Below are 9027 nucleotides of genomic sequence, written 5' to 3'. Positions count from 1 at the left end.
TATGTACTTAATGACCTATCATGTATACCATACTCTATGTTTTCCTCAGGAATGGTATACTTTAATACCTGTGTGTGTGAACACCTTTTCCTTCCTATTGGTCTGTTTGACTTTTCTTGTGGCATAACTTATCTAAGCAGTGTTAATTCCCTGCTTAGGTAAAAAAATCTCGGTATACAACTCAATCAGTAAAACCCTGTTACTATTGTGGATAACATTCCGGTAACACCCAGTGGACGAGAGCCTTGCCTATTGGTCCGCCTCGTTTCAACGAGCAGGAAAATGGTTCTATTCGTCCCCCGCCCTTGTTACCGATCTTGTTGCCAACATAACTGACAGATTATCCCCTGACATGTCTTGCTACCAAGACCGTATAATATGTCACCCCTCTACCTACTCTCAGCCCACATGGTGGACCCATAACCCAAAGTTCCACAGGATTGAAACCTGACTCTCTTGTACATATTTGACTCCAAAGTATCCTTTACACTTGGCTTCGTATGTAATTCCAGGGCCACCGTTCAATGGATCGATCACTCTTCGGTCCGGTTGAATCCCAACACGCTAAAGATCAAGTCTGCATTATTCATCAGAATCTGCAGGCTGCTCAGTCTTGTCAGAAGAGTTAGCATGACCATCATCATCAAGATATGGTCTATCAACCTGGCGAAAAGGTTTATCTTCATGTCACACCAATGAGAGGTGCACACCGTTTTGAGATCAAGGGCAAGTTAGCTCTTCGTTATATTGGTCCTTTCACTGTTCTCGAAAGGCGTGGAAAAGTGGCTTATCAATTGGAACTGCCGGTGAACCTTTCTCGGATTCACGATGCCTTCCATGTGTCTCAGCTCCGCCGCTGCTTCAAGCATCCTATTCGAGCAGTGGACCATGATATGCTTGAGCTGCATCAAGACCTCTCTTATAAAGAGCATCTGGTCCGCATTCTAGACCAAGCTGAACGTCAAACTCGTCGCAAAGTCACCAAGTTCCTTAAAGTGCAATGGTCAAATCATTCTGAAGATGAAGCCACTTGGGAACGCAAGGATCATCTTCGTGATGAATACCCGAGCTCTTTCCTTCTACCTCTTAATTCTCGGGACGAGAATTCTTATTAGTCGGGGAGAGTTGTGACATCCTCACATTTTGCTACAGTAATGTATGTAATTAAGCTACATTGATCCCACACTAATGATGCCATGCCACCGTGATTTGTATCGTTGATATCGTGTTAATCGAAACCGAGTCAAATACAAAATAAGTCGAATGACAAAAGTTTTCAAATGTTGAAATGAAAATGTCGGATGAGTTAAATATTCCTTAATTATTTATAGAATTGAATCGGGCATTTTTTAAATTATTTAAAACCCCTATATATATATATATATATTTATTTATTTATATTTAAAAACAGAAACTATAAAGAATTAATTAATTAAAAAAACCCAAAAGCCCCCTGCCCAACTGGGCCAAGTGGCCCAGCCGGCCACAATCCACATCCCACCATCCACCTCGGGGTATAAGACCCGCAGGGGAACCCCTAGTCGCGCCCAGCACCCCTCGTTCCCATCTCACGCCGCCGCCACTCCCTCCCCTGGTCCCACTCGGCCCCCTCCCACCAACCTCACGTCGCCCCACAACCTCCCCTCGAGCGGCAGCCTCCTTCCCCCAGATCCCCGTCGCTCCTGCTCCCTTCCTCTGACTCACCCGTCCCCCACGTCCGAGAACGTCGGTGCCTCCCCTGCACCACCGCCTCGCACCGGCTGCCATCGGGGCCTCCCTTCGCTGGCTCTCTCCATGCTCGGATCTCCACCGCCCCGCTCCATCGGACCGCCCAACGCGCCTCTCCCCCTCACTACCTTGCGAGCGCCTCCCCTCAATGCCTCGCGCTGCGCCTCCCTTAGTGCCTCGCGTCACGCCTCCCTCACTGCCACGTGCTAGCCCACGTCGGCCTTCCCCATCCCTCACACCGCCAGCCGCCGCCCCGTCGGCGCAGCGCCACCGGTGGCCATCGCCAGCCCGCATCGCCTCTACCCCGGCTGACTCCTTCAACGACCCCTACACCAACCCCGGTGCCACCTCACCAGGAGCTCGTCCTCGCCGGAACTGCGCCGCCTCGCCGTCGCTGGCCTCCTCCACTGTCGGCTGATACGTCTCCAAAGCATCTATAATTTTTGGTGGTTCCATTCTATTATCTTGTCAAACTTTGGATGTTTTGTATGCCTTTTATATCTTTTTGGGCCTAACTTATTAACTCGGTGCCAAGTGTCAGTTCCTGTTTTTTACGTGTTTTTGACCCTTTTTAGAGGAGGATTTTAAATCGTGTCCAAACGGAATAAAACTTCCGAAAAGATTTTTTTTCTGGAATAGAAGATATGCACGAGACTTGAGAACCAAGGCAGGTGACCCCACAAGCCCCTAGGCGCGGCCAGGGGCCCCACGCCTAACAGGCTTGTGGGCCCCGTGTGGCACGTCTGCCCTACCTCTTCCGCCTATAAATTCAGAAAAAATCCAAAATTGCGCGAGAGATCCACGAAATAATTTTCCGCCGCCACAAGCTTCTGCCTCCGCAAGATCCCATCTGGGGAACGTTCTGGTTCCCTGCCGGAGGGGGATTCGGATATAGAGGGCTTGTTCATCAACACCATCACCTCTCCGATGATGCGTGAGTAGTTCACCATATACCTTCGGGTCCATAGCTAGTAGCTAGATGGCTTCTTCTCTCTCTTGGATCTTCAATACAAAGTTCTCCATGATCTTCATGGAGATTTATCCGATGTAATCTTCTGCAGTGTGTTTGTCGAGATCCGATGAATTGTGGATTCATGATCAGATTATCTATGAATCTTATTTGAGTTTCTTCTGGTCTCTTATATACATGATTTCATATCCTTGTAATTCTCTTCGAGTTGTGGGTTTTGTTTGGCCAACTTGATCTATGATTCTTGCAACGGGAGAAGTGCTTGGTTTTGGGTTCATACCGTGCGGTGACCTCACCCAGTGACAGAAGGGATAGCAAGGCACGCATCGTGTTCTTGCCATCAAGGGTTAAAAAGATGGGGTTTTCATCATTGGTTTGAGTTTACCCCCCTACATCATGTCATCTTGCTTAAGGCGTTACTCTGTTCGTCATGAAGTCAATACACTAGATGCATGCTGGATAGCGGTCGATGTGTGGAGTAATAGTAGTAGATGTAGAAAGTATTGGTCTACTTGTCTTGGACGTGATGCATATATGTATGATCATTGCCTTAGATATCGTCATGACTTTGCGCGGTTCCATCAATTGCTCGACAGTAATTTGTTCACCCACCGTATTGTTTGCTATTTTGAGAGAAGCCTCTAGTGAACACTATGGCCCCCGGGTCTACTTCACACCATATTTTCAGCCTTACACTTTTACTTCGTTGCACTTTCCGCCTTCAGATCTGACTTTGCAATCAATCTTGAAGGGATTGACAACCCCTTTATAGCATTGGGTGCAAGCTCTTTTGTGTTTGCGCAGGTGCTCTGGACTTGGGCGATTCTCCTACTGGATTGATACCTTGGTTCTCAAACTGAGGGAAATACTTATTGCTCCTGTGCTACATCGCCCTTTCCTCTTCAAGGGAAAAATGAACGCAAGCTCAAGAGGCAGCAGAAGGATTTATGTCGCCACAGCAGAAGAATTTCTGGCACCATTGCCGGGGAGGATCAAGTCAAGAACTCATCCAAGTAAGGGTCGCAAACTCATCTCTTGCATTTACTTTTTTTTGCCTCTCGTTTTCCTCTCCCCCACTTGTGAAAAACAAAAATTTACAAAAATATTTTCCTTTTTCGTTTGCCTTTTTCATTCGCCCTTTTCTTTCGCTTGCTTTCTATTCGCTTGTGTGCTATGTGCCTTCAATATGCTTGCATCTTCGCTTGCTGAAAATCTAGTGATTTGGATCCTCATCCACTTGCTAATCACTTTAAGAGATCCAATTATGTTGATCCAATTGCTAGTGAGTTGAGTGCACTTGACTTTCTCTATGGAGTTTTGCTTGAGATGCGTGAATCTGAAAATTGTGATGAAGAAATTTATGAAGTGATTCACGAGGGCTCCTTGAACGAAAAGCATGATTGCAATGGTTTCACTATATATCCTATTAGTGTCAATCATGCTAAAAATATGCAAAACCCTAAGCTTGGGGATGCTAGTTTTGTTATGTCCACTACTTGTTGCAATGATCATGATTTGAGTAATGATTTTTCTTAGGATCTTGAAAACTTGTTTAAGCCTCATCATGATTATGATATTCGCAATAATATTGCAAGTGGGATTGGAGAAGTCATGACTTTATTTGATGATAATCCCGCTATTTTTGAAGAGCGTCAACTTTGCATGCATGTGGATCATGAAAAGAATATCCTTTGTGATAGCTATATTGTTGAATTTGATTATGATCCCACATGTAATTGCTATGAGAGAGGAAAATATTGTGGTAGAAACTTTCATGTTAACAAATTACCTCTCGTTATGTTGAGATTGCTATTGTCTCTTTCTTCTTCCTTGCATTTGGTAACTATTGGTTGTCTTGCCAATTTTTTTCCTATAAAATGCCTATGCATAGGAAGTATGTTAGACTTAGATGTGATTTTCACATGCTTTATGATGCTCTCATTGTGCTTCAATTCTTGTCTTTTGTGTGAGCATCATCGAATTATCAATGCCTAGCTAAGGGCGTTAAACAATAGCGCTTGTTGGGAGGCAACCCAATGAATTTATATTTTTTTTCTGTTTTGTTGCGTCCACACCATCATAATTCTGTTATGATTGTGTCTTTTGTGTTTCTTTTTGTGTTTGAGCCAAGCAAAACTTTATGACTAGTTTTGGTGATGGTTGTTTGATCCTGCTGGAAAAAGATAGAAACTTTTCGCTCACGAAAGTATTTTTATTTTTTATTCAGAAAGAGATTTTGAGTTAATTCTTTTTGCTGCTGGTTGATATTCATTTTTCCCAGGCAGTCGTAATTTTTCAGAAGTTTTTAGGTACCAGAAGTATACGAAGTATACAGATTGCTACAGACTCGTCTGTTCTTGAGAGATTCTGTTTTTGTTGAGTTGGTAGCTTGTTTTGATGAAACTATGGATAGTATCGGGGGGTACTAGCCATGCAAAAGTGAGAATACCGTAATCTAAAACCAATATTAATAGAAATCAAGTTTTCTACAGTACCTAAAGAGGTTGTAGTTTGTTTTCTTATGCTAATGATATCACGAGTTTCTGTTTAAGTTTTATGTTGTGAAGTTTTCAAGTTTTGGGTGATGTTTTGATGGACAAAGGGATAAAGAGTGGAAAGAGCTCAAGCTTGGGGATTCCCAAGGAATCCCAAGACAAATTCATGGACATAAAAAATCTTAAGCTTGGGGATGCCCCGGGGAGGCATCCCCTCTTTCGTCTTCAATCCCTCGGTAACATTACTTGGAGCTATATTTCTATTCACCACATGCTATGTGTTTTGCTTGGAGCGTCTTGTATCGTAGGAGTCTTTTCTTTTTGTTGTGTCACAATCATCCTTGAGGCACACCTTTTGAGAGAGACATGCACTCGTCGTGAATTTGCTAGAATGCTCATTATGCTTCACTTATATCTTTTGAGCTAGACCATTTTGCTCTATGTGCTTCACTTAGATCTTTTAGAGCACGGCGGTGCGTGACTTGGTAGTTCGCTTATGCTATGAAAGTAGTCCCAAAGGTAATAGGTACCCAAAGAGGATACAATAAAACCTCCATCTTCATGTGCATTGAGTAGAAAGAGAAGTTTTGATTCCTCTCAATTAGTTTTGAGACGTGGATTTGGTAATATTAAGAGTCATGTTAGTAGGATGTTGTGAATGTAGAAATACTTGTGTTGAAGTTAGTTATTCCCGTAACATGCACGTATGGTGAACTGCTATGTTAGGAAATCAGAGCATAATTGATCTATTGATTGTCATCCTTTGTGTTGCGGTCAGGATCGCGCGATGGTTAACACCTACCAACCCTTCCCCTAGGAGTATGCGTTTAGCACTTTGTTTCGATTACTAATAAAAACTTTCACAACAAGTATGTGAGTTCTTCATGACTAATGTCAGTCCATGGTATAGATTCACTTTCACCTTCCACCATTGCTAGACTCACTAGTACCGTGCAATTTTTGCCGGTGCACAAACCCATCATAGGCCTTCCTAAAAACATCCACCATACCTACCTACTATGGCATTTTCATAGCCATTCCGAGGTATATTGCCATGCAACTACCACCGTTCCGTCTCATGACCTGTGCCTTCACTCTCATATTGTCATTGCATGATCGTAAGATAGCTAGCGAGTTGTTTCAACGTCACACGCCAAGCTAGATCATTACACATCCCGGTACACTGTCGGAGGCATTTCCTATAGAGTCATCATTGTTCTAAGGTTTGAGCTGTGAGTAAATAAAAGTGTGATGATCATCATTCTTAGAGCATTGTCCCATGTGAGGAAACAAAAAAAGAGGCCAAAGTTGCCCACATAAAAAAATAGAAAAAAAGAGACCAAAGAGCCCAAATAAAAAAAAGCAAAAGAGAGAAGGGACAATGCTACTATCTTTTTCCACACTTGTGCTTCATAATAGCACCATGTTCTTCATGATTGAGAGCCTCTTGTTTTGTCACCACCATATGCTAGTGGGAATTTTCATTATATAACTTGGCTTGTATATTCCAATGATGGGCTTCCTCAAATTGCCCTAGGTCTTCGTGAGCAAGCAAGTTGGATGCACACCCACTAGTTCTCCTTTTGAGCTTTCACATACTTATAGCTCTAGTGCATCCTTTGTATGGCAATCCCTACTCATTCACATTGATATCTATTAATGGGCATCTCCATAGCTCTTTAATACGCCGAGTCAATGTGACCATCTCCTCCTTTTTGTCTCACAACCACCACCACACTCTATTCCACCTATAGTGCTATATCCATGGCTCACGCTCATGTATTGTGTGATAGTTGAAAAAGTTTTGAGAAAGTAAGAGTGCGAAAACAATTACTTGGCCAATACCGGGGTTGTGCATGATTTAAATTGGTTGTGTGGAGATGATGGAGCATAGCCAGACTATATGATTTTGTAGGCATAACTTTCTTTGGCCTTATTATTTCGGAAGTTCATGATTACCTTGCTAGTTTGCTTGAAGTATTATTGTTTTCATGTCGATAGCAAACTATTGTCACGGATCTAAACATTCATGTCACATGAAAGAAGTTACAAAGGACAACTATGCTAGGTAGCATTCCACATCAAAAATTCAGTCTTTATCACTTTCATACTCGAGGACGAGCAGGAGTTAAGCTAGGGGGTGCTTGATACGTCTCCAACACATCTATAATTTTTTATGGTTCCATGCTATTATCTTGTCAAACTTTCGATGTTTTGTATGCCTTTTATATATTTATTGGGACTAACTTATTAACTCAGTGCCAACTACCAGTTCCTGTTTTTTCCGTGTTTTTGACCCTTTTCAGAGGAGGATTTTAAACGGTGTCCAAACGGAATAAAACTTCCGAAAAGATTTTTTTCTGGAACAAAAGATACGCACGAGACTTGAGAACCAAGGCAGGGGCCCCCAGGGGACCCCACAAGCCCCTTAGGCGCGGCCAGGGGGCCCACGCCTAGCAGTCTTGTGGGCCCCCTGTGGCACGTCTGCCCTACCTCTTCCGCCTATAAATTCAGGAAAATACCAAAACTGCGCGAGAGATCCATGAAAATACTTTTCCGCCGCCGCAATCTTCTGTCTCCGCAAGATCCCATCTGGGGCACGTTCTGGTGCCCTGCCGGAGGGGGATTCGGATATGGAGGGCTTCTTCATCAACACCATGACCTCTCCGATGATGCGTGAGTAGTTCACCATAGACCTTCGGGTCCATTGCTAGTAGCTAGATGGCTTCTTCTCTCTATTAGATCTTCAATACAAAGTTCTCCATGATCTTCATGGAGATCTATTCGATGTAATCTTCTTTTGCGGTGTGTTTGTCGAGATCCGATGAATTGTGGATTTATGATAAGATTATCTATGAATCTTATTTGAGTTTCTTCTGATCTCTTATATGCATGATTTCATATCCTTGTAATTCTCTTCGAGTTGTGGGTTTTTTTGGCCAATTTGATATATGATTCTTGCAATGGGAGAAGTGCTTGGTTTTGGGTTTATACCGTGCGGTGAGCTCACCCAGTGACAGAAGGGGTAGCGAGGCACGCATCATGTTGTTGCCATCAAGGGTAAAAAGATGGGGTTTTCATCATTGGTTTGAGTTTATCCCTCTACACCATGTCACCTTGCTTAAGGCGTTACTCTGTTTGTCATGAAGTCAATACACTAGATGCATGCTGGATAGCGGTCGATGTGTGGAGTAATAGTAGTAGATGCAGAAAGTATCGGTCTACTTGTCTCGAACGTGATGCCTATATGTATGATCATTGCCTTAGATATTGTCATGACTTTGCACGGTTCTATCAATTGCGCGACAGTAATTTGTGCACCCATCTATTAATTGCTATTTTGAGAGAAGCCTCTAGTGAACACTATGGCCCCTGGGTCTACTTCACACCATATTTTCAGCCTTACACTTTTACTTCGTCGCACTTTCCGCCTTCAGATCTCACTTTGCAATCAATCTTGAAGGGATTGGCAACCCCTTTATAGTGTTGGGTGCAAGCTCTTTTGTGTTTGCGCAGGTACTCTGGACTTGGTGCGATTCTCCTACTAGATTGATACCTTGGTTCTCAAACTGAGGGAAATACTTACTGCTCCTGTGCTGCATTGCCCTTTCCTTTTCAAGGGAAAAACCAACGCAAGCTGAAGAGGTAGCAGATGGATTTCTGTCGCCGTAGCATCGGCCTGCGCGTCATCTTCTCCACCGGAGTCCCCGTCCTCCTCCTCAACGGCTCCATCGAGCCTCGCCGAACCCACCCCCCTACAACGTGGGTGAGAACACCGCCTCTCCCTCTCCTTCACCCTCCGGTTCCGTTCCGGCGCTCATTGCCTCATTCCGG

Source organism: Hordeum vulgare, chromosome 7H (genome assembly GCF_904849725.1).
Source record: "Hordeum vulgare subsp. vulgare chromosome 7H, MorexV3_pseudomolecules_assembly, whole genome shotgun sequence".
Lineage (NCBI taxonomy): Eukaryota > Viridiplantae > Streptophyta > Magnoliopsida > Poales > Poaceae > Hordeum > Hordeum vulgare.
Note: the sequence above shows the minus strand (reverse complement) of the source record.